Source organism: Macaca nemestrina, chromosome 3 (genome assembly GCF_043159975.1).
Source record: "Macaca nemestrina isolate mMacNem1 chromosome 3, mMacNem.hap1, whole genome shotgun sequence".
NCBI lineage: Eukaryota > Metazoa > Chordata > Mammalia > Primates > Cercopithecidae > Macaca > Macaca nemestrina.
Genome location: NC_092127.1, coordinates 23989547 through 24012928, shown reverse-complemented (window position 1 = coordinate 24012928; position 23382 = coordinate 23989547). Strand labels below are relative to the sequence as shown.

Genomic DNA, 23382 nt, shown 5'->3' with positions numbered 1-23382 from the left:
TATTCTTCCCCAGAGCCTCTGGAGAGGGCACCGCCCTGTCGACATTGTGATTTTGGACTCCTGGCCTTCTGAACTGCGAGATGATGAAGTTCCGTTGTCTTAACCCACCCAGTTTGTGGTGATTTGTTATGGCAGGCACAGGACACTAACGCAACCTCTCAATTACTTATTTAGGAAAACTTGTTATTTCACAGTTTTGCCCACAAGTAGCTCAGGGTTATTGTCAGTTTTAAAGTTGTCCCAACATGAAAAAGAACAGATAAGCAAAGTGACTTTGTGGAAGAATCTTGGTAAAATGAGATAATATTCTGTTAACAAATGAGTCAACCTCTTTTACTTCCTGCCTCTCCTTTATGTTCTAAGATAGAATGAAGAAAGGGACGTTAGAAAAGAGAAACTTCGTTCTAGCTTCCTTCTTTATTTTTCAACAGTTTTTGTTTGTTTCTTTGCTAAATTTGCCTTCTGTTTTCTAAAAGTTAAGCTAGTTCTTCCTTTATTCTTGTGCTCAAAATTAATCATGGCCTTGCACTTCACATTTCTCTAAAATATTAGTTACCACAAAATGCTATTCACGTCACAAGGATTTCAAACTATGGTGTAAATAAGAATCACTTGGGTATTATTATAAAATGTGAATTGTTTGAGCCCAGCATCCAGGAATAGTTATTCATTGAGTCTAATGTGAGGCTCAGAAATTGGTTTCTTTTTTTTTTTTTCACTATGTTTTTTAAAAAATCAACTCCCTCTATGATTGTAATGCTGGGGGATGGGTCACACTTTGTAAAACACATTTTAGTCCATCCTGGCTCAACTGATGGCAGGAGTGCTAATGAAAAATCAAAGCATCCATGTTTTATGTCTCAATTTGTAATTCATTTTTTCCTCAATTTCATTTCTATGGGAATGAACCTTTCTTCTTCTGTGACTCTGAAAAGCAATGTTTATTTCTAAAGTTTTCAAGGTTCCTTAGCCTTTTGTTCTGTTTGCTTGACAGTTTTATTTGTGTGCTCTTTTAAAGAGTTTAGGGGGAGTGGGTGGAGAATGCCTCTCCCTGTCCCTAGATCTCCTAATGATCTGCACAACTCCCAATTCCTCTATCGCCTCTCCTCTCTCTTGCATTTCCCACAGCTCATTCTTCCAAGCAACCCATGACCATAGTATGTGAAACTCACAAGTAATAACTAAATAAATACTAGGCACTTTTACTATTGTTAGCTCAATTTATGGTAATCAGAAAGTCAGCTATTATATCCAGCATTTTATTTACTTTTTAATTCTCAGTGTTCTAGGAACTGTAGAGATACCTTCTGGCAATAGGCAGAATCAGAGATTCATAACTACTTGCAGTTTCTTGACCCTTATTGGGAATCCTAAACCCCATTTTTGACTTGCAATTTTTAAATGAAGATGAATTTTTTATTTAGATGCGCTAGGATGTATTGTTTCAGCTGGCTAACATCTGGATGCTTTCTCAGCACATGCTGAAGCCGGCATTTCTAGCATTGAGTCGTTTGTTCCAGGAACACGAAGAGCTCGTTATTTACCATTGTTATTTTCTTTGACTCTCGAGAAAAATCAGTGCTACAAAAGTATAAACTTAAAGGGAAAAATGAATTAAAGCTGATAGAGTTCAAAATGTTGATATTCTGATTGTTATCTCCTGGATTCACCCTAAAATAATACTTTCTTTTTTGGAAAAGCATAAAAGAAAGATGAAGTTAGATTAATTTTATTTCTATTTACATAGACTGTATATATTTTAAATTTTCCATTTTTCAAAAACCTCTTGGAGTCATAGAATGCATCACTTGACCTTGAAGAGACCTTGGAGGTTATGGAGTTCTGCCTCCCACGCAGCTCAGAAACATCCTCTGCTCAATCTTTGGCAGGTGGTCCTTCAGGCTGTCTGCTTAATGGCTGCTACTTGCAGAATGCTCTCCCTGGACAAAAACCAGTCCTTCCTTGAGTTAGTTTGAAATCAGGTTATTAAACACCATTAATAAGATGAAAAAAATGGATGCAATTAATCATTCATCCATTTGTTCATTCACTTTTCCACCTGGTTCCAAAGGAGATTTAATGTACTTTATGCTGGAAATGGTAAAGCATGGCGGGCTTTGGAGTCAGACAGACCTGGGCTTGATTCCTGACTCACAAACTTGTTTCGTGACATTAAGTTAGTTGGTTATATTGCTAAGCCAAATTTTCCTCTTCTGTTAATGGAGTTTTTAATAACAGTACCTACTTCATTGAGTGATTGTGAGGATTGAATGCATGTTGGGAAATAATTCATGTTAATCACTATTATGATTTAACAGTTTTTAATAACTTACTGTAGCAGAAAGAAAAAGTGCCAGACCTTAACAATATGCAGGGTCTGTGCGTGGTGGCTCACGCCTGTAATCCTAGCATTTTGGGAGGACAAGATGAGGGATCACTTGAGGCCAAGAGTTTGAGACCCATCTGGACAACATAGCAGGACTCAGACTCTACAAAAACAAAAATATTAACCGGGTGTGTTGGCCTACACCATCATCCTAGCTACTCTGGAGGCTGAGGCAAGAGGATTGCTTTAACCCTGGAATTTGAGGTTATAGTGTGCCATGGCTGCTTCACTGCACTCCAATGTGGTGGAAAGAGCAAGACCCTGTCTCTAAAACAACAACAACAAGACACGCACACAAAATATACAGAGATGGTAGCAAGATTCATTTGCTAATTTGGGTGCCATATTAAATTTTACTTTGTTCATGCAAAGAAAATCTATAACACTAGTCCACCTTTGGTGAGGAAGCAGATTTCAGAGAATGAGCATGCCCAAGAGGTGTGGCCTACGGGATAGACAGGCATTACTGAAGGAAAGCCTGGAGCAGCAGCTTCCTGTAAGAAGAAGAAACAACACAAAAGAGGCCAAGTAACTCCTTCCTCCCCACATTCCTTCACCTTTTGGATTTTATTAAAATACTCATTGATTACTCATATTTATGCTGCAGTGAGGGAAAGAAAATGATAATCCCAGAGTACTAGAGAACATGTGAATATTAAAATTTATCATCATTATTTATTATTATTATTTTGAAACGGAGTCTCCTCGGTCACCCAGGCTGGAATGCAATGGCGCCATCTTGGCTCACTGCAACCTCCACCTCCCGGGTTCAAGACATTCTCCCACATCATCCTCCCGAGTAGCTGGGATTACAGGAACCCATTATGCCCAGCTAATTTTTGTATTTTTGTTGAAATGAGGTTTCACCATGTTGGCCAGGCTGGTCTTGAACTCCTGACCTCAGGTGATTTGCCCACCTTGGCTACCAAAGTGCTGGGATTACAGGTGTGAGCCACCATGCCCGGCCTAATTTATTATTATATATTATATATGATACAGAATAATAAAATGAAACATAATTTATCTATTCATCCAGCAAATATTTATTGAGCTCCCATCTGTTGTAGTTTCTGGAGATGCTCTGGAAAAGAAAAATAAAGGAAAGAAAATCTATTTTTCATAAAGTTTACATTCTAGCAAGAGAGTAACAAGAAATAAATAAATACGTCATAGGTACGTAGTATATGCAGTGGCAGGGGATAGTGATGAAAGGTGGGACAGGACAGAGCTCTTTTTACTGAAGTGAGCAGAAACCTGACAGTTGTAGGAGTGAGCTAGAGAAGATGAAGGGACGTGCATTCCGGGCAGAGGGATAAGGAAGTCCACAAGCCCCAGGGCAGGATTCCACCAGAATGACTGGAGTTGGGCAAGAGGCTAGGAGTATGGAGGAAAGGAGTTCAAAGAGGCAGCCTGAGGCAGCTGAGAAAGATAAGGGAAAATAAGGCTAGGAACAGAAATTGAAGCAGAAAATGATGCATTGTATATGATGAAGAGACATTTTAAAAAGTGAGATGGACTAAAGTCTGTGAGACTTCTCTTAGGGAACTCCCGTGACATAGTATCCAGATGTCAGATGATGAGGGTCAGGCCTGGGTGCCATCAGTGAGAATGAAGACAAGGTAATAATGGATCAGAAACTATTCAGACAAAGAATGAAGGGCTTGGAAAATGGGACCTAGAGGATGAAGGAGAGGACTAGTCCAAAGACTATCCGAAAGTCTCAAGTCTTAGTGATTGGGAGAATTCTGTCATAGTACTACTAACCAAGAGAAGAAAGCTAGGAAGGCAACCAGAATATTGAGCATCAGAGTGGATGTGATTGGCATAAGCTGGTGGCAGCATATTCCTGGGGAAATTTCCAATTAAAAGTTAGGCCTGTTATGTGGAGAAAAGGGAATGCTTATACACTGCTGGTAGAAATGCAAATTAGTTTAACCTCTATGGAAAACAGTAGGAGATTTCTTTAAGAACTAAAAGTAGATCTACTATTCAATTCAGCAACCCCACTACTGAATATCTACCCAAAGGGAAAGAAGTCATTATATAAAAAAGACACCTATATGCATCTGTTTATTGCAGCACAATTGCAAAGGTAGGGAACCAATCTAAGTGCCCACCGACCAACAAGTGGATAAAGAAAACATGCTATATATACTACACGGCATTCTTCTCAGTCATAAAAAAGAACGATAATGTCCTTTACAGTAGCTTGGATGGAACTGGAGGCCATTATTCTAAGTGAAGTAACTCAGGAATGGAAAACCAAATATCGTATGTTCTCACTTACAAGTGGGAGCTAAGCTATGGGTATGTGGAGGCAGACAGAATGATATAATGGACTTTGTAGACTCAGACAGGGGGCAGTGGGAGGGAGGGATGAAAAACTACATATTGGGTGCAATGTACACTACTCCGACTTCACCAATAAACAATTCATCCTCGTAATCAAAAAACGCTTGTACCTCAAAAGCTATTGAAACAAAAAATATATTTTAAAAAGTTAGGGCACCTATTTAAAGATCCTGGCAATGAAAGGAGAGAAGGCACATGGTACCCAGACAAGGCAGTAGAATCACACTTCTCAGGTTGGGGTGGATGCAGTAGAGGGTCATGTAAAGGACTTAGAGGTGCTATTAGAGGTGGATAAATGTATGGCTGGGCACAGTGGCTTACGTCTCTCATCCCTACACTTTGGAAGGCTGAAGTGGTTGGACCACTTGAGGTCAAGAGTTCGAGACTATCCTGGCCAACATGGTGAAACTCTGTCTCTACTAGAAACACAAAAAATTAGCCGGGCATGGTGGTGCAGGCCTGTAGTCTCAGCTACTCCAGAGACTGAGGCATGAGAAACCCTTGAACCTGGGAGTCAGAGGTTGCAGTGAGCTGAGATCACATCATTACATTCCAGTCTGGGCTGGGTGACAGAGCAAGACTCTAACTAAAAAAAAAAAAAAAAAAAAAAAAAAAAAAATTTGTAAGTGCAAATTCTTTTGGAATTTGGCAAAGAATAAAATATAGAATTCTGTAATGTGAATGGGTGGTGCAGTCATTTTAAACAAGGTCAATTTTGCTAAGGGGACCTGGGTTTTTTAGATGAGTTCATTATTTTGAATAGTTGACAAATATTAATCCAAAACCACAAATTCCTTGGTGTTGAATTTCAGGAGCTCAGGGAAGTAGAAATAGTATTTGTTGATAATTAGTTATATTTCCATAAATATGAGTCAGAGAACAAATAATCTTATAACACCAAACTGAAAGGTAGAGGTGGTGAAAGGACTGGAGTAATATAGAGAAGATAAAGGAGATGACAGGCTACACAAGGCTCTGTGAGTTTCTGAGATCCAACTTCATTTACTTCTTTGCTCAACAAATACTTGTTTATCATGTTATGATGTAATGGTCACTGTGCAGGGTTTTAAAGATTCTGAGAAAAAGTAGAGAAATATGGCCCTGCTCTCATGAAGCTTCAGTCTAAAGAGGAGAGCAGATGTTAAACAAATAATTACACAATTAAGACTGAATATGTTAGCACGTGGAGAAGTACAGCCTGAAAAAGGCAATCCCTATGTTCAGTTTCATAACCTTTCTACATAAGAAAGGTTATGGTGAGAGTGAGTTCCTCATGTACATTATCTGAGATTGTAATTTTTTTTAAAGGAAGTTACCAACCCCATCAGTGTTTTACACTTAAGGTAACTATATACGTCATCATTCAAACCAGTTCACTGGTGCTAATCATTATGCCAGATAATGGCACAAAACAGGACCAATGCTCACTCTCTTTAAAGGGGCAATGAGGAGAGGACTCAAAGCAAATAAAATAATGAGAGAGACAATGACAATTTGTTCAGCAAGTAACCAGTAGTTTTCGTATGATGAAGTAAATAAATCAAGGAGTAAAGGAAATAACTATTTAGAGAAGTCTAACAGAATGTAATTAAGACTAGTAGCACAAACCTAAACAGAGGAAAAATTGAGCTAAGTAAAGTACCAGCAACAATTTTCTAACAGCTAAGACAGATTATAAAAATCCTCTCAAGGGAAGGCACTTCAGCTAATGTGAACTGAAATATTAAAAATTAAAATGGAGTACATCCATGATATACAGACCAGAAGAACTATGCCTTCACCATTAAAAGATAATTGAACAAAGACATCTTTTCTATCTCTAATTCTTAATATTCTTGAAAACTTTCAAAGTTTTCATTTTTTTTTATTCTTAAGGCAAAGAGTCCTTCTTTGTGATTGTGGTCTCTCATCTCACTTGAGGTACTTAAAATCCCAAGACCAAGCATTGCACAGCTCAGATCATATCCTGGTTTTAATCTGTTCACTTAGTTTCTGTCTTAAAACAACAACAACAACAACAACAACAACAACAACAACAACAACAGCAGCAGCAGCAGCAGCAACGTCCATGGCTGAAAGGTCCAAGAGTTCTTTCCTAAAAGATTCATTTACAAAAGACACAACTTAAATGAATGTCTTCACTGGGCGCCACAAAGGGCCAATCCAAGATACCCTATCTCCAAGTGTCTACTTTAAAAAGTCAAGGGAAACTGGCTCTATCTGGGATAGGAAAGAGGGCAAGGCAGAATTCTAGCTTCTATAAATATTATATGATTCTTTTAATTTGGAAAGAATCAAAATTCATTTGGCCTAAAATATTTGGATACATGTCTCAATTACTCTGCTGGTGTAAGCCCGACCTCCTCTCTGCTAGCAGAAAGAATTGGCAGACAAAGTGCATGCTGGTGACTCAGTGTGAGGTGCTCTCTCCACCTTGGGGGGACGAAGGGGGAGCAGAGAACACTGAAGCCAGAAACACTGACTTAAAATGGAGCATCTGATCCTTAAAGATCCCCTGGTATTTGTTGTCAGAGATGTCAGCTGGATTTCAGTTCAGATAATTACATTTTGCTTGTCTAATGCCCCTAGCAGTTTCCAGTGGGATCTTCATTTCCCATCAGAAATCGCTCTGTATGTGATGCTGTGCTTAATTAAACAACTGCCGTGTGCTAGCTCACAGGTGCTGTTTGTTTCAGCGGTCACCGAAGTGATCTCTCCCTAGGCCCGTGCCAGCCATACTGCCCGGACTTGAATTCTCTCCAGAGAAGTTTCTCATTCAAGATCCCCAGTAAAGAAAGTAAGTCAATCTTTAAGAAAGCAGAGTTTAGAAGAGAGTGACTACAGCGTGGGTTTTAAGAGGCTGTGCTTTAAGAGGCTGAATTTCGACATGGCTCTTCAATAGGTACTCCAGTGGACCAATTTAATCTGGGCTGTCTAAGTTGTCTCCTTTTTATAGGGATCTTGGGATCGATGTGTCCTGATAGAAAAAGAGAAATGATGGTAAGGTCTATGGCAATTAACTTTCATTTCAAGGATTTGAGAGAAGTTGGATAATTAAACCGTCAGGGAATCCTTACACATGTTTTCTTTGTTTTACATTTTCTCAAAATAGACTCAGCTAAATCATTTAATTCAATGGGAATTAAGGTGGAGAATCCAGATATAAACTACCCAAGGAAAGCACTGTACTGAACCAAAGACTGATGGCACACCTCAGGACTCTTCTATTGTTCTTGTAAATGCGTTTTAACTATAAAGTTTCCACGGGCATGTTATAATCCAACCATAGAAGAAATTATAATTAAAAAAATAAAAATTATTCTCATATTCTTTAACACAAGTAGCATGAATTCTTTATAGGGGATATACAATGAGGAACCCCACTGATGTGATGGACACAACATATTGTTCAACTCTATGTTAAAATGCCAACTTTTTATAAATTCAAATTACAGAGAAGACACTAATTCTGATTGTCAAGAAGGTGGAACATTACAATTTTATAATTTCACCTGTTTTTAGAAATACAATAAATATGGTAAAGAGGCAAAAATCTGGCAAATTATGGAGTTTATTTCTGTACTGGTTCATGCAGACATATTATCCTTTCATGATTTTAATAACAGTATTATAGTGTATATGGAAGACAAGCCTGTAATCATTGGTAATTTGTGTTGTCTTGTTGTAATATGAATATTGACAATTATAGTAAGTTCATATTATATTGAATATTTAAAAAATTAAATGATTTTTTTTATTGAATACACCAGTACATCAGTTGTTTTTACACAGGAGAAATCCTTCTTTCTTCTTATTTGCCAGGGACTACTGAAGGAAAAAGGAAAGAAAATAGAGCTTCTTTCATCTTTATTCTGGGGTTTTCTGCAATTTTTTTTTAAGAGAAAGGTAATGCATGTATTCAACTACAGGTCTAGCTAAAAATACACTCTAATATAAAGTTTTAGAAGAGAAAAAAGAAACATACATTATTTATCTGTTTTATGAACTGAAAGAAAAAAATCAGAAAATAGTAGCAGCAACATGTTCTCTTATCAGCTACCCAAATCCCCACCACCTAGAGATCTCTATTTTTATGCTTTCCAGACAACTCTAGAAGAAAAGTCAAAGTCTGTATTTCCAACATATTGCTGATATGGTGAAGCTCTTTAGTGAAAAACCAAAATCCTACTGTCTGAGAAAAGCATATCAGCAATGTCATAGGTCAGTCTCTCGGAATAAGTTATCACTTTGACACTTGTGATTTACCCACCATGCGAGTTATCTGAAACAATTTTTCACCAAAAGGTGATGTCTTTTCTGGAATATCATTCACATTTCTAAATGCTTATCATCCAGTTTTGCTTATTCTTTCATACATTTATCTCCTTTTAGCCCTAGAGAACCATTAAGATGGCTTATATGGATACAGAAAATAACCCAAGATTAAATGAAAACCAAATTACATGAATAAAGAAAATGGGCTCACAGAATGAGAATAGGAACAAAATCATTAAGTCAGGAATATGCTGCTAGGTAAATGCTTAAGGTTTCTTCCCTGCTGAAAGGGGCTCATGAATTTCATTTACACTTTTAGTAAACAATATAAGGATAAAAGGAATCATTTGCTCAAGAGAAGCCCAATTATTCTTGGTACTGAAACTGACAGTGGCCTCTCCCATGAGCCCTCATAAAGGGGAAACTGCGATTTAATGAGTAATATCCTTGTGGCCTCCTTACATTTTTTTTTTTTTTTTTGAGACGGAGTCTGGCTCTGTCGCCCGGGCTGGAGTGCAGTGGCCGGATCTCAGCTCACTGCAAGCTCCGACCCCCGGGTTTACGCCATTCTCCTGCCTCAGCCTCCCGAGTAGCTGGGACTACAGGCGCCTGCCGCCTCGCCCGGCTAGTTTTTTGTATTTTTTTTAGTAGAGACGGGGTTTCACCGTGTTCGCCAGGATGGTCTCGATCTCCTGACCTCGTGATCCGCCCGTCTCGGCCTCCCAAAGTGCTGGGATTACAGGCTTGAGCCACCGCGCCCGGCCGGCCTCCTTACATTTTATGGAGACAGTGTGGTCCAGTTTATGAGCTACCTAGTAAGATCTAGATTTGAACAGGCTCTGTACTTTCATCACTAGCTCTGTAACCTCAGGAAATTAATTTAACTATGAAGTCCCAGTTTGCGTATTTGTAAAGTGTGTCCACCTCATATGAGGCGAGGATTAAATAAGACAATGCACATGAAATGCCCAGCAAAACCCCTGGCACCTGGTGAGTGCTGGATAAGTGTTAGTTTTTACTAATCTGTGGTTACTTGGGGAGTGCAAAGTCACTTCAGTGTTAGCTCCAATCACTATGCATACAGAGGTAATTGATGTGAAAACAAATAATGTGAAGCAGTGCAAAGTCTTGAATGTATATATTTGAGCTTACCCACGCGTGTGTACACATACACAATGTTAATTTTTGTCTATTCCTTGGCTCTCTATTTTATATATATATAGTAACTTTAACCTAAGCATCTAGTGTATGTTGAAGAAAGTTTAGCATTTATGTTTTACCAACTCCCAGCTTGGTTATGAGAACAAAGTTTTGCAAAAATAGGTGCCTTTGTCAAGTGCTGAGAATGGACTTGAGTTCCTAGAGTCAGCAAAGATGTGGATTAGGAGATAATTCAGACCAGCTAAGTAGACAATAAATGAATCCTATTATTGTTTTTTTTCCCCTTTCTACAAATCATTTCCTCATTTTAAGTAAAGAAGGAAATAGAAGGCTGAGAACTTTGGCTGGACATGGCTTTTTCAAAGCATTTCTCACAAGTGAGAAAAGGAACCGGGGTTGCCAGCTTCTGTAGGAAGAACTAAGCATCCACCACACAGAGATGAAAGAGGTACATTTTCCTAAGTATTTTTCTGTGATTGGAGTTTCAAAGAGGGATGAATTTGAAAGGTCAGCAGTTGATGCTTGTTTTTTCGTGTAGTTCTGACTGGGAAATGGTATGATCAGAGAATGGAACTCTGGCAAGTGAATTCTAAGTCTTCCACAGAAAGAACTTCAATAATAGCAAAAAATGTGGGCAAACGAGATGGTAGATCCATTAAATTTACTGAACGATCAATTTAATATGCCAAAATCTGCCAATCTATTTTTGGTTTTAAGTCCTGAAACAGTATAACATGAGAAATTTTGTTAATATTCTTTGTTTTTTTAGAGCATGAAGTAGCATAAAGATTATTCTGTATATTTCTCTTCTCTTTATCTTGCTTATGCCAGAAGTTTTACTGGACATGTTATTTACTTCAGGCATTTCCTTTAGGCCTTCGTTGCACAGTTTTAATAGTTTTTTGCTTTCAGAGGTTCCTATCCCGATTTCCTTCCTTTTGTATAAAGAAGAGAACATGATAGAGTGAAAAACCACTGTCTTGTGTTAGGGGACCTTAGATTCTTATTCTAGCTGTGCCTCTAGCTGCTGGTATGATATTATTCTCTTCGAATAACTTGTCTTTGATTGTTTCATATTTCTGCTTCTAGACAAACTTAGTGGTTATGCTTCTTAAAGTCTTTTTTTTCAAATCAGCAGAAACATTTTTTGAAGTAAAAATTTTCCTCAGAAACCCAATATGTGAATTAGATGAAATCCTAATCCCCGTGTTGAAATGAGATGTCTTACTGTTCTGAGAGCATCTCCATCCAGCCATAATAACCTAGGGCAATAATCCTTAGGGCAATTTCTCAAGGCATAGTCCATGGAATACCGGTGGCCCCTGATGATCTGTGGGTGGTTCATAGGCGTTTTAGTCATTTTAGACTGAAATGTTTTCTCACATTTCTTAAATTTGAAGTAAAGCAATAATAATGATTTTTTGCAGAAATGTCTTTATGTTCTGAATAATTATGTTTTCAAGGATTGTGTATGTGCTACAAGCTCTTATTCATCAATTTCTTTAAATAACTTATGTTCGCATATTTGTGTATTATTGTTTTTGCTTATCGATAATCCTATTTTTGTTGTTGCTGTGATCATAGTGCTGTTTATATCCCAAATTTGCAAAGTGGCTCAAGGACTCAAAATACAGTTCACCAAAACACTAAAATAATAGTAAAATATTAGTAAAAATGCTGAATACAAAGTAGTTTTTTAAGCACTAAGAATAAAGAAGATTTCAATTTGATTATGCAATATGAATCTTTTGCTGCAGGGACAAGTGGAAATGTAAGTATGATAACTTTATGAGAATAATCAGAAAGCAAAAGCTTGAGTCAGACACAGGTTGATGAACGTTTACAAACCAAGTTTTATTAGAGCCGTGGGCTATTTGAACCTTGTCCTTAGTGTGTTGTGTGTTACAGAACTTTTTCAAATAGTGAAAGGAAACCATAGAAGGTTTTATGTTGTTCTCATAATTATGCAGTAAAATCTGACAGATCAGTTGTTTTCATAATGAGAAAAAAAGTAACAAAGAGTATTGGTATTGTCACCAAAATGAAGACTAAAGATAGATTCAAATTTTTCAGTTCTTATATTAAAACCACATACAAGTTACATTCCAGCCAAAAGGTTTATGAAATCATTCTCAGAATTAGTGACAATATCATACTTGGAAAGAAGGCATAATATACATTTTAAATATTATTTTATCTCATAAGGTCACGGCATGCTCTGAAAGAGAAAGTACTACTATATGTGCATGAAAAGTAGGTATTTAAATTCGATACAATCATTAAAATGCAGATTAAGAATCCTTGTTTGCTCTATATGTGGCATGTGTATGAGGGAGAAATGTTTGATTATCTTTTTTTTTGTTTATCATTAAAACTTCTAGGTACTCAAAAACAATTCTTTTTCTTCAGTTGGCTAACAGCATTTTTCAATCAGTGACTCTCTTGATTCTTCATTTTCTTCCTGACACAGCAGCCAGAGTAATCCTCTTTTTAAAATTTATTTTATTTATTTATTTTTTTGATACAGAGTCTCGCTCTGTCGCCCAGGCTGGAGTGCAGTGGCGAGATCTCGGCTCACTGCAAGCTCCGCCTCCTGGGTTCCCGCCATTCTCCTGCCTCAGCCTCCCAAGTAGCTGGGACTACAGGCGTCCACCACCACGCCCGGCTAATTTTTTGTATTTTTAGTGGAGAGGGGGTTTCATCGTGTTAGCCAGGATGGTCTCAATCTCCTGACCTTGTGACCTGCCCGCCTCAGCCTCCCAAAGTGCTGGGATTACAGGATTGAGCCACTGCGCCCAGCCTCAGAGTAATCCTCTTAAAAGGGGATTCAGATTGTGGCATGCCTGTGCTCAAAACCCATCAGTGGCTCTCATGTCACTCAGAGTAAAAGCCAAAGTCCTTTTTGTGACCCACAAGGCCCTACAGAATCTTCTTCCCACCCTGCTCTGTTTCCTTTCTCGCCACAGCTCCTCTTAGTCTCCCTTTCTCCACTCTGCTCCAGCTGCATGGATTCGTGTCATACTTTTTTTTTTTTTTTTTTTTTTTGAGATGGAGTCTCTCTCTGTCACCCAGGCTGGAGTGCAGTGGCACGATCTTGGCTCCCTGAAAGCTCTGCCTCCCGGGTTCAAGAGATTCTTCTGCCTCAGCCTCCCACGTAGCTGGGACTACAGGCGGGCACCACCACACCTGGCTAATTTTTGTATTTTTTTTTTTTTTTTTTTTTTTTTTTGTAGAGACGGGGTTTCACCATATTGGCCAGGCTTGTCTGGTCTCAAACTCCTGACCTTGTGATCCACCTGCCTCAGTCTCCCAAAGTGCTGGGATTATAGGCGTGAGCCATTGCGCCCTGCGTGTGTCATCCTTAACCTGCTTCCTCCTCATTCAGCACCTCTGGCCTTGTTCTCTGTGACAGTGATCTTCCCCAAATCCGTGTGGTTTCTTCTCCACTTCTTTGCTGGTTTTTAACCAATGTCCTTCAGGCTTCGAGTCAAGTAAAGTTTTTCTTGGCTGCACTATCTAAAAATTGCAAAATCCACCGGCAAAACAGCTCTTCCCTGCTTTGTTTTTATATTTTTTCTTCCCCGCTCAGACTTAGCATTTATCACTATCTAATAGACAACTCATTTTAATTGATCTTGTTGAGTGTCTGTCTCTCACACTAGAATGTAATATGGGAACACAGAGTTTATGTATCCCAGCACCAAAATAAGGCCTAAGACATTGAAGATGTTCAATACGTATTTATTAAACAGATGAATTAACAAATGCTTTCAAAATTCAAAAAGAAAACTTTGTAAGCTGCTTTCTACTTTTATATGCTAGATTCTGTGGGTTCTGGTCTCAAAGCCTTGTCACTATTGTCTTGATTCTGCCAGTCAGTATGTAACGTGGGCTCTACTTATGAATACGTATCACATCACTTTACACACAGAGAAACCTTTACTTCTCCAGAGAGGGAAATAAAAGGTGTTCTAGATATGCTTCAAAGGGCTATCATTTCATATACATTTTAGCTTAATTATTTGATCTTTTCATTTAATATACATTTAATGTACATTTTAGCTTAATTATTTGATCTTTTCAAATTCTGTCTCTGTGAAAATGGTATAATTGATATGAAATCTAAAAAATTAAGCTAAATTTCTAGACAGTACTTAGTAGTGTTCTATGTTAAGCAGAAGTTGAATATGGCTTATTAAACTAAGAGAAAGGAGCAGAGAGGTGGAATAAAAAGTGTAGTTTCCATATGTGGTTAACCTATTTCTCATTTACATTTCAACAGCTGCATGTGTCATTACGATTCTCCACATAAGGTCCAAGCCAAAAATAATGTTATTCCCAGATAGCCAAGTTTTTCTGTACATGAGAAGTAATAAAAAAAAACATCGCAATGATACCACCTAGATCTTTGAGCATAACACATTTTTTAAAAAAAGAGAACCTAAAGTTACTATATTAGCTTACAGTTAGCCAAATTCTACCTTAATAACAGATGTAGATATATTAGTTTTCAGGCTAAAGTGGTAAATTAAGAGTTGCAGGTGTTTTATTCTTTTAAAGTGTATTTTAGTTCTTAATCTAGCTACTCAGTTTCTGTTGTCTTTAATAACATACTTATTGAGTGAAACTCAATGCAGTTGTTTCATTATTTTCCTATTCTTTATTTTAGGCCAAGTGTATTTGATAGCAGTAGTTTGAGTCATTATATATTAAGAGAATAATGAACGTTAGTGAGATATTTTTCTGTTGAATTTCAAGGTAGACCTTTGCACAGTCAGGGTAGCACCAAAAAAGCTACTCTGGCTATTCATAGATGCCTTGTGGGGTGGGAATACCTGGGTAATTTGTGATGATCCAGACCTTGACCTCTAGCCTTCTAAGCTCAGTGGCCTGGTTTTCTAACTCTCTAAAAGTGTTTTTTCCTCTCAGAAAAAGATTTAAACTGCAAGCTGAAAACCCTGATGTGTAAATAGGAATGGCCAATTTATTAACCTGCAGCAGCACATAAAAACACCAAATGCACAATGCATTGTTTACATCTGATCAGTATTTATCTCCTTACAGGGAAGCTACATAAAAAGGAGTTGGCTTGGTGAGTAATGGTGGAGTGAGGCTCATGATTCGAGTGTTTCAAGATGTCAACTAAGGGCGCCTCAACGAAATGCACCTCATGCCCATTGACTTAACAGGTCAAGACCTTAAGGAAACGCAGCATTCCTTTGCATAATGCTTCAGTAAGTACTCACTACTTTTGTCTTTCAAAATCTCTCTTTTTTTCTTTTTTTTCTTTGTGGCTACTATTTTCTTTCTTTACATATGTTATTACATTTAAATATGATTTTTACACTCTTCACTTTAAATCATAATGGTTTAAACTTAACACTTATTGTCCATAGGGCACTATTATTTCTCTCATTTTCAAGTTCTTGTAGGCAGAGGGTGTATATCTATAGTAAATAACATATTTTTGCTATATCCAATTTTTAAAAATATAAGCCAGAAACATTGCTTCTCTATTAATTAACTGATGGGTCTGGTTTATTATCAGGCTAGTATCCTGAAGGGTTTTAGAGATGTTGCCTTCTAGATTGTTTGTCAAAAATAGGTGATTTGTGGGTGTGGGGGTCTTAGATGATCATTCATTTCTATTTTCCTAGAGATGACCTTGCTGCTCTTTTAGAGTTTATTTTTATCTGGAAGTGGGCTGAGAGAAGAGGTAGCTGTATACAGTCACACCCTGCATAATGACATTTTGGTCATCAACAGAGCACATATACAACAGTGGTCCCATCTATTATAAGGGAGCTGAAAAATTCCTATCACCTAGTGACAGCAAAGCCATTGTTGTATCTTAGTGCAACTTATTACTCATGTGTTTGTGGTGACACTGGTGTAAACGAACCTACTATGCTGCCAGTCATATAAAAGGGTAGCCTATACAATTATGTACAGTATGTAATACTTGATAATAAATGCATTTATTACTGGTTTATGTATTTAATATACTACACTTTCATTGTTCTTTTTACTCCTCCTACTTATAAAAAAAATTAACTGTAAAACAGCCTCAGACAGGTCCTTCAGGAAGTATTCCAGAAAAAGGCATAGTTATCATAGGAGATGATAGCACCATGCATGTTATTGGCCCTAAAGACCTTCCAGTGGGACAAGATGTGGAGGTGGAAGACAGTGATATCGATGGTCCTCACCTTGTGTAGACCTAGGCTAATGTATGTGTTTGTGTCTTCCTTTTTAACAAAGCACATTTCAAAAGTAAAAAACAAAACAAAAGAATTAAAAATAGGAAAAAAGCTTATAGAATAAGAATGTATAAAAAGAAATTATTTTTGTACAGCTATACAATGTGTTTGTGTTGCAACCTAAATGGTATTATAAAAGAGTCAAAAAGTTTTAAGAAATTAAAAAGCTTATAAAGTAAAAAGGCTATGGTAAGCTATGGTTAATTTATTAATGAGGAAAGATAAATTTTTAAAAATAAATTTAGTGTAGCTTGAGTGTGCAGAGTTTACAAACTCTGCAGTAGCATACAGCAATGTCCTAGGCCTTCACACTCACTCACCACTCACTCACAGACTCACCCAGAGCAACTTCCAGTCCTGCAAGCTCTGTTCATGGTTCGTGCCCTATATAGGCATAGCATTTTTTATCTTTATACTATATATACATTTTTTGAGATGGAGTCTGGTTCTTGTCGCCCAGGCTGGAGTACAGTGGCACGATCTCGGCTCACTGCAACCTCCGCCTTCTGGGTTCAGGTGATTCTCCTGCCTCAGACTCCCAAGTAGCTGGGATTACAGGTGCCCGCCACCACACCTGGCTAATTTGTTTGTATTTTTAGTAGAGGAAGGGTTTCACTATATTTTCACTGTACCTTTTCTATGTTTAGATGTATTTAGGTGCACAAACACCACTGTGTTACAGTTTCCCACAGTATTCAAAGCAGTACCATGCTGTACAGGTTTGCAGCCTGGGAGCAATCGGCTCTACCATACAGCCTAAGTGTGTAGTCGGCTCTACCATCTAAACATCTAGGTTTGTGCCTGTGCACTCTATGATGAAATCACCAGCAACGCATTTACAGAAAAGCATCACCGTCATTAAGTGATATGAGACTGTACTCTTATGGTGAACATTACTAAAGTAGCTCCAGAAAAATGGCTCCATGCACCCACTTTATGGCTCCCTTTTGACTTACTGAATGCTAACCGGACTCAGCACCCATGCCAATTACTTTATATGTAGGCCCTCTGCCAACTGCCTGGACTTCTTCTAGTCTCAGCCTGTGGAGGGCATATGGTCCTTTGATCTTTAAATAAAAATGGCTTGAAGTTCCAACGTGTGCCCACAAAATATGTGGCACCTTCTCCTGGTCACTTTTTCTTCTAAATTCCTTTTACCATTCAAGTTTCTATTTTTCTTGAGCCTTTCCACTACCAACTGGGGACTCCTTTCTTCTCCAGGTCAATGGAATCCAGCCACTTTTTTATTTCCTCAAATGCCACTCATATACTTTAGTAACAGGTTTATTAGGAATGATTTGTAGGTCATTGGACAGGGTTGGGGGAGCTACATTGAAGAACAGTTATCATCTCCTTAGATGTTTAAGTCGTAGAGCCTAGCCCAACATCAAGAAGAAAAAAATCTTATTTAAAAAAATCTTACAGTAAATACTAAACATTTGGTTCCTAGGATTCCACCAGTCATTCCTTCTTCCAGGCACTGCTCTCAGACTGCTCTTTTTCCTTAGGTCCTAGGCCCCTGCCCTTGTGCTCTGTCTGGGCTGGCTTCTCCCCAACTCTCTCCCACTGCACTCCTCTGTCCTCTCTATTCCTGCCTGTAATACCTTCCCTCTTGGGCCGCTGTTGGAAACCCAAATTTATGTTAGGATGTAAAATTTAATTAATTTCTCAATTGTCAACTACCCTATCCATGTGCCAAGGGTTTTCTTTTTACAACCAAAGTCAGCAGTCAAGTTGATTTGCTTATAAAAGATAATTCTCTTTCAGAATAATTCTCCTATCAGCTTTTATTTTTTGTGCCCTTCATGTGCCCCAAATCATGACTACAGGTATGTTAAACCCAAAACTGGAGATGTTCAACCATGGTGCTTGTTAATCCATCCCGATGTGCCTTGATTCCTAGGCTTGTGGATATCTGGGACTCCTAATTGAATGAGTAAATTTGCCCAGCCTTCTTAATAAACACATGCAAAAACATTCACACTTTTTTTTTTTCTCTTTGCTTTACAGAACAGTCTGTAGCATATTGTTCTTGAAAGGCTTACTTGATATACTCTTACTTATTTCTATAAGATCCATATAGGGTTTTTGATATGTTTGTAAAGATGGTTGAAAACCAGAAAACAGCCCTAAACGGCTGTTTGTTCCTATTCTTTAAAGCCTCTGGTTATTTTTTGACCTAATTTTCTGCCAAGAAATAAAATAATTTGAATAATAAAAAAAGTCTTAAGTACACAATGATCACCGTCTTTAAATAGTGGGGCCAAAGATCTAGAAACACTATTTATGTTTCTGAGCTAAGGGGAAAATAAAGAAAAAAAGAATTATTTTTCTCCTGGTTTTTTATGGCATGAAAACTGAAAAAAGAAAATGTTGTTCTCTAAAGCTGGATAGTACTTGCTAGCAAAGCATGCATTTCATTACTGGTGGGAGTTTCATAGTGTTCAGCAGAAGGTTGCTGGTTATCCAGTGGAGTATACATGGGCTCTATTCTCAAATTGCTGGACAGCTTAATTGTGAACCTCAGGGAGGTAAGGGGTTAGGATACCATGATGTGATTGCGGAAATAGACACCATCAGAGCTTGAACATATTATACAACGAAATAATATGATTCCTAGGAAAAGATCTAGGGAAAAATTAAGTTTTTATTTTGGGCCAGAATAATCGCACATTCAAAGGAAACCTCCCTGCATTCATTCAGATGTTGGTCTCTGGGAGCCACTTAGATAAAAAGGGGGTTGGAACAGAAAAAGTAATTTCAACATTGGCAACCAAAAACTGTTAATTTTTGTTGTTGGGTTTTGGCTATAATTTTGCGGGGTAGGGGGGGCCGTTGAGGGCCCTCTGTAATGAGTCAGATTATAAAACTTTTAGAGAAAATGTTTGCAAAGTACTTAGAAAAATTGAGTTATTATTTTCCAAGAGATTTTCTTGCACATTTCAGTCATGCACATTTGGTTCATTGACATACCCTGGGTTAGATCACAAACCGTTTTTATTAAAAACTAATTTTCAGGCTTTTATCAATCCAGCATCTAGAACATTGTGCATTTGAACTTGTATTTTTCCATAGGTAGATAACCCAATTATAATAATGATATAGAAAATTTATGACCTTCTCCTTTGCTACTCATAATTTATTTTACCTGCTCAGAGTAAATTGTTGAGAATCAGAGAATCACAACCATCGTTGAGAGTGGCCGGAAAGTATTTTCCAATCCCATTGCTATGTGGGTATGGGATGCATCGGAATGTAAATTGTCATCCATTTTAAAATCATCTAGCCAACACGCCAAATTCTACAAAGGCATTATTAGAATGCAAAAATTATAAATACTTAAAACAGAAAAATAAGAAGAGGGCTTTTTTGGCATCTATTTCTTTGTTGTTCACTTAAGTCATTTTTCTTATTGTCAGCTGAAGTCCCCTTTCTTTATTTCTGTCTAAAAGTGAGTTATTAGTAAGATAAAAAAGTAAAAACTGGGACATAAACCATATTCAGGTATAAAATATTCCAATAAGAAAGTAAAAGTTTACTACTCCCTAGAAGTAAAAGATGGCCAGGGTTGTTGAATTATGGAATGTTAAGTGTCCCCAGGTGACTTTGCAACAGTCAAGAAGGGTGAATGCGCGACTCTGGCTCATCTTCACAAGAAACATTTTGTTCAATATTTGTTCATATCAAATACGCTTCATTCTGCAAAATTAAGTTCATTTGGAGGGATTAGTCGCAGTTAGTCGTGATGCTTAGAAGAAAACTAAACTGTCAAAAGCAGCTGTGGTCTCAGTTTTATTATCATTTGAATAGTTTTCTAAACACATAAAAGCCCTAACATCTTAAAACTAAAGTTAAATCCTAATGCCTGTTATTATTGAAGAGATGACTTCCATTGCATACCTTGGGTATCTGTGAGTCCTTTACATTTCATAAAATTAGCAGCTCATAATGATGAGCTGGAAATATTCTATTTAGTCTTTACAACTGTAGAAAAGTGAATTCATAAACTTAGCACTGTGGAGATCTGTGCTTGTGGGAGAGAAAAGATCATTTACTCAGTTGGCATGCATCAAATGCTATACCACATTGGTAAATAATTATTTTAACTCTAAACATCTCTGTTTGTTGTCTGTGATTAATTCATTCTATACATGTGTATCTATTCTCCCCCTCTATCTCTCTATCATTGTCTGTATCTATATGTGTCAACACATATATGTGTAGCTTATGCGTGTATCCACACATAAAGATGTATACATATATGCCTATATATACATGTGTGTATGTGTTCCTTTCCTTCTTTAACATTTAACATATTTCACCAGCTTAAAAGAGACTATTGCGTACCACTAAGAAAATTATGTGATCCATTCACTGAAATTATTTTTAATAGTGTGAGGCACAGAAGTTGTCCAATTTATTATGAGCACGATTGATTGATTCATACCCCAAATGGATACTGTGCAGAATATTATAGGCTTCACTGTCTCCCCTTGGGCTATGATTTATAACTTTCTGACAAGTTTATTTAAATCTGTGAAAAAATGATTGAATGATTTCAGCCTATATTTAAGTATTATTGGAGGTAATAAATCATACTTTGAAAGACTTATGGTACTAGAGAATTGCTCTTCACAAGTTGACAGAATTCACTTTTAAGTGGCTTCATCCAGCACTGTGGTGGTCCTTGTAGATAAAGGAACTAATCTGTACTCACTCATGGAGTTTCATAGTGTATAATTGGACCACTGGCCTTCATATCTCAACACACAGTTACCAGAGACTTTTTTTTTTCTTTATTTAGCGTGGCTCTTGGAATGTCACCTGCTTTTCCTTACCTTCCATTTAGGAAGAAAATGGGGTGTCTATCTGACATCTCTATTTGAGTGCCTTAGAATTATGGGAAGCAGGCCACGAAGTTAAAAAAAAATGTGCTTCATAGTCGTGTAAATGAAGTGTGCATTTCTATGAATAGAAAGTGGGAAAACTTCGGAGAGAAACAGAACGAAAGCATACTTAGAAAGCGAAGAGATTTTCCAATATCGATGAGGGATTTAAATGATGACCAATACTAAGAGATTTCATGGTTTTTGGAGAGTAAGAGAAGTACAGGAATTAATGGGCAGAACACAGCCGTCAGAATGTGCACTGCAGTAATGCCTTGTATCAATATCTATATTGTTTTATATCATAATTGAATAACGACAACATAATGCTAGAAATTGGAAATGAGTTGAAAGAAAAGCTCAAAGCGTACGTAATTCTGGCAAGCAGAATTACCTTAAAATAATTTCTGCTTTTTTCTTTTTACACTTTCAGTGTGTCCAGTACTCAGCCGATGCATTCCTTTCAGTTTTAATCCGAAAGTAACTGCTCTGAACAAGTCGGGATAGAATGGCCGTTGTGGAGAATAAACATAGCCGGTAACTGCCCCAGTCCTCTCCCCATGATTCCAAGGAAAGACTGATTTATGGCTTCATCTCTGCTGTTGGACAGAGGCCTCAGCCCATTGGAAATCTCCAGAGCCGTGGGAGAGGGGCGAGGTTGTGGTCCACCACAGTTGTGGAGTTTCAAGGCCTCGTTCTCTTTCAGCCAAGTCCAAATGGTAACAGTGTGTTACGGCCTGACTTACTGACTCTAGCTGGGCTAGGAAACTATAGATTCTAAATGGCATCTCTGTGATTTAAGACTGTATACATAATCAGGCTTTCTTTTTTAAAATTTGCCAGTTACATGTGAATGTTTCATGGAAAATAAGTCAATTGTAGCGTTCCCCGTTTTTAAAAAAAGCAAAGGATTTTTTTCTTTTACAGTATGAGTAGAAAATGGAGCATAATGGGAAGCCAAATTGATCAATTGTTGTTTCTAAGTAGAGTGATTTTAAGATTTGATTTGGACAGAACTGTTTCAATTTACTCTGCTGTCCAGCTGTATTTTTAATAATGCCCCCCTTTCAATCTCAAAAGTGTTCAAGCTTAGGCAACAAATTCTAAGATCATCCTATTTTTACATATATAGATACCTTTTGATTTTCAGGTAGGCATAATATTTTTAAATGGTAGCATACAGAAAATAGGTTAGGATTTTAAAAGATGTAGACATTTGTTTTTTGAAACTCTTCCCACCAAATGAAAATCATCCCCAGTACCCTAGAAAATCTCACCCAGACACTTCTACAGTTTTAGGAACTAATTTATGAAATAAAGACTCTACCAAGGAAATTCTTGTGTTCTCATATTTTATTCTTAAATTATTTCAATGAGAATGCTTAATTTTTTTTTCCTACAAGAGCAGGACAAGGGAATTTCCCTTTTCTATACCTTTTTTATCCATATATGAATTGAGGAGCATCTTGAAAACATGATTTTCAATGTGCAGTAAGAGGTCGTTTCAACCTACTGAAACACAGAAGTGGTTAAAGTAGAAGAGGAAGGATGATCAGAAGAGGTGAGATTAAGAGCACTCTGACTACAGAGCTGACCTGCAGGTGGGATCAGCAGCCTTTTTGTCTCAGATCTATGCTTTTTTCCATTTGATCTTCACGCAAAGTTGGGATCATGGTTTCCAGATTTCACTGTTAGTTTTTAGTTTAAAAGCAATTGTAAGCCAGTTTTACCTTCAAATAAAAGGAGAAGGTCGAGCATGGTTCATGCCTGTAATCCCAGTGCTTTGGGAGGCAAAGGCATAAGGATTGCTTTAGGCCAGGAGATCAAGACCAACCTGGGAACCATAGTGAAGCCCTATCTCTTCAACAATAAAAACAAAAACAAAAACAAAACAACAACCAAAAAATCATCTTAGGTGTGTCATGCTCTTGCAGTCCTAGCTACTTGGGAGGCTGAGGTGAGAGAATTGCTTGAGCCCAGTAGTTTGAGGTTACAGTGAACTATAATCACGCTACTGCACTCCATCCTGGGCAACACAGAGAGAAAGACCTGATCTCTAAAA

General features: G+C 37.5%; 1 long non-coding RNA gene across 1 annotated transcript; it reads left to right on the top strand.

The window, feature by feature from the left end:
* The first annotated feature begins 10518 nt into the window (after nt 1-10518).
* LOC105466718 (uncharacterized) lies at nt 10519-23097 on the top strand. The gene is made up of 3 exons (XR_978431.3): nt 10519-10622; nt 15239-15408; nt 21754-23097. It is a non-coding gene; the product is annotated as an uncharacterized lncRNA (long non-coding RNA).
* Nucleotides 23098-23382: the final 285 nt, after the last annotated feature.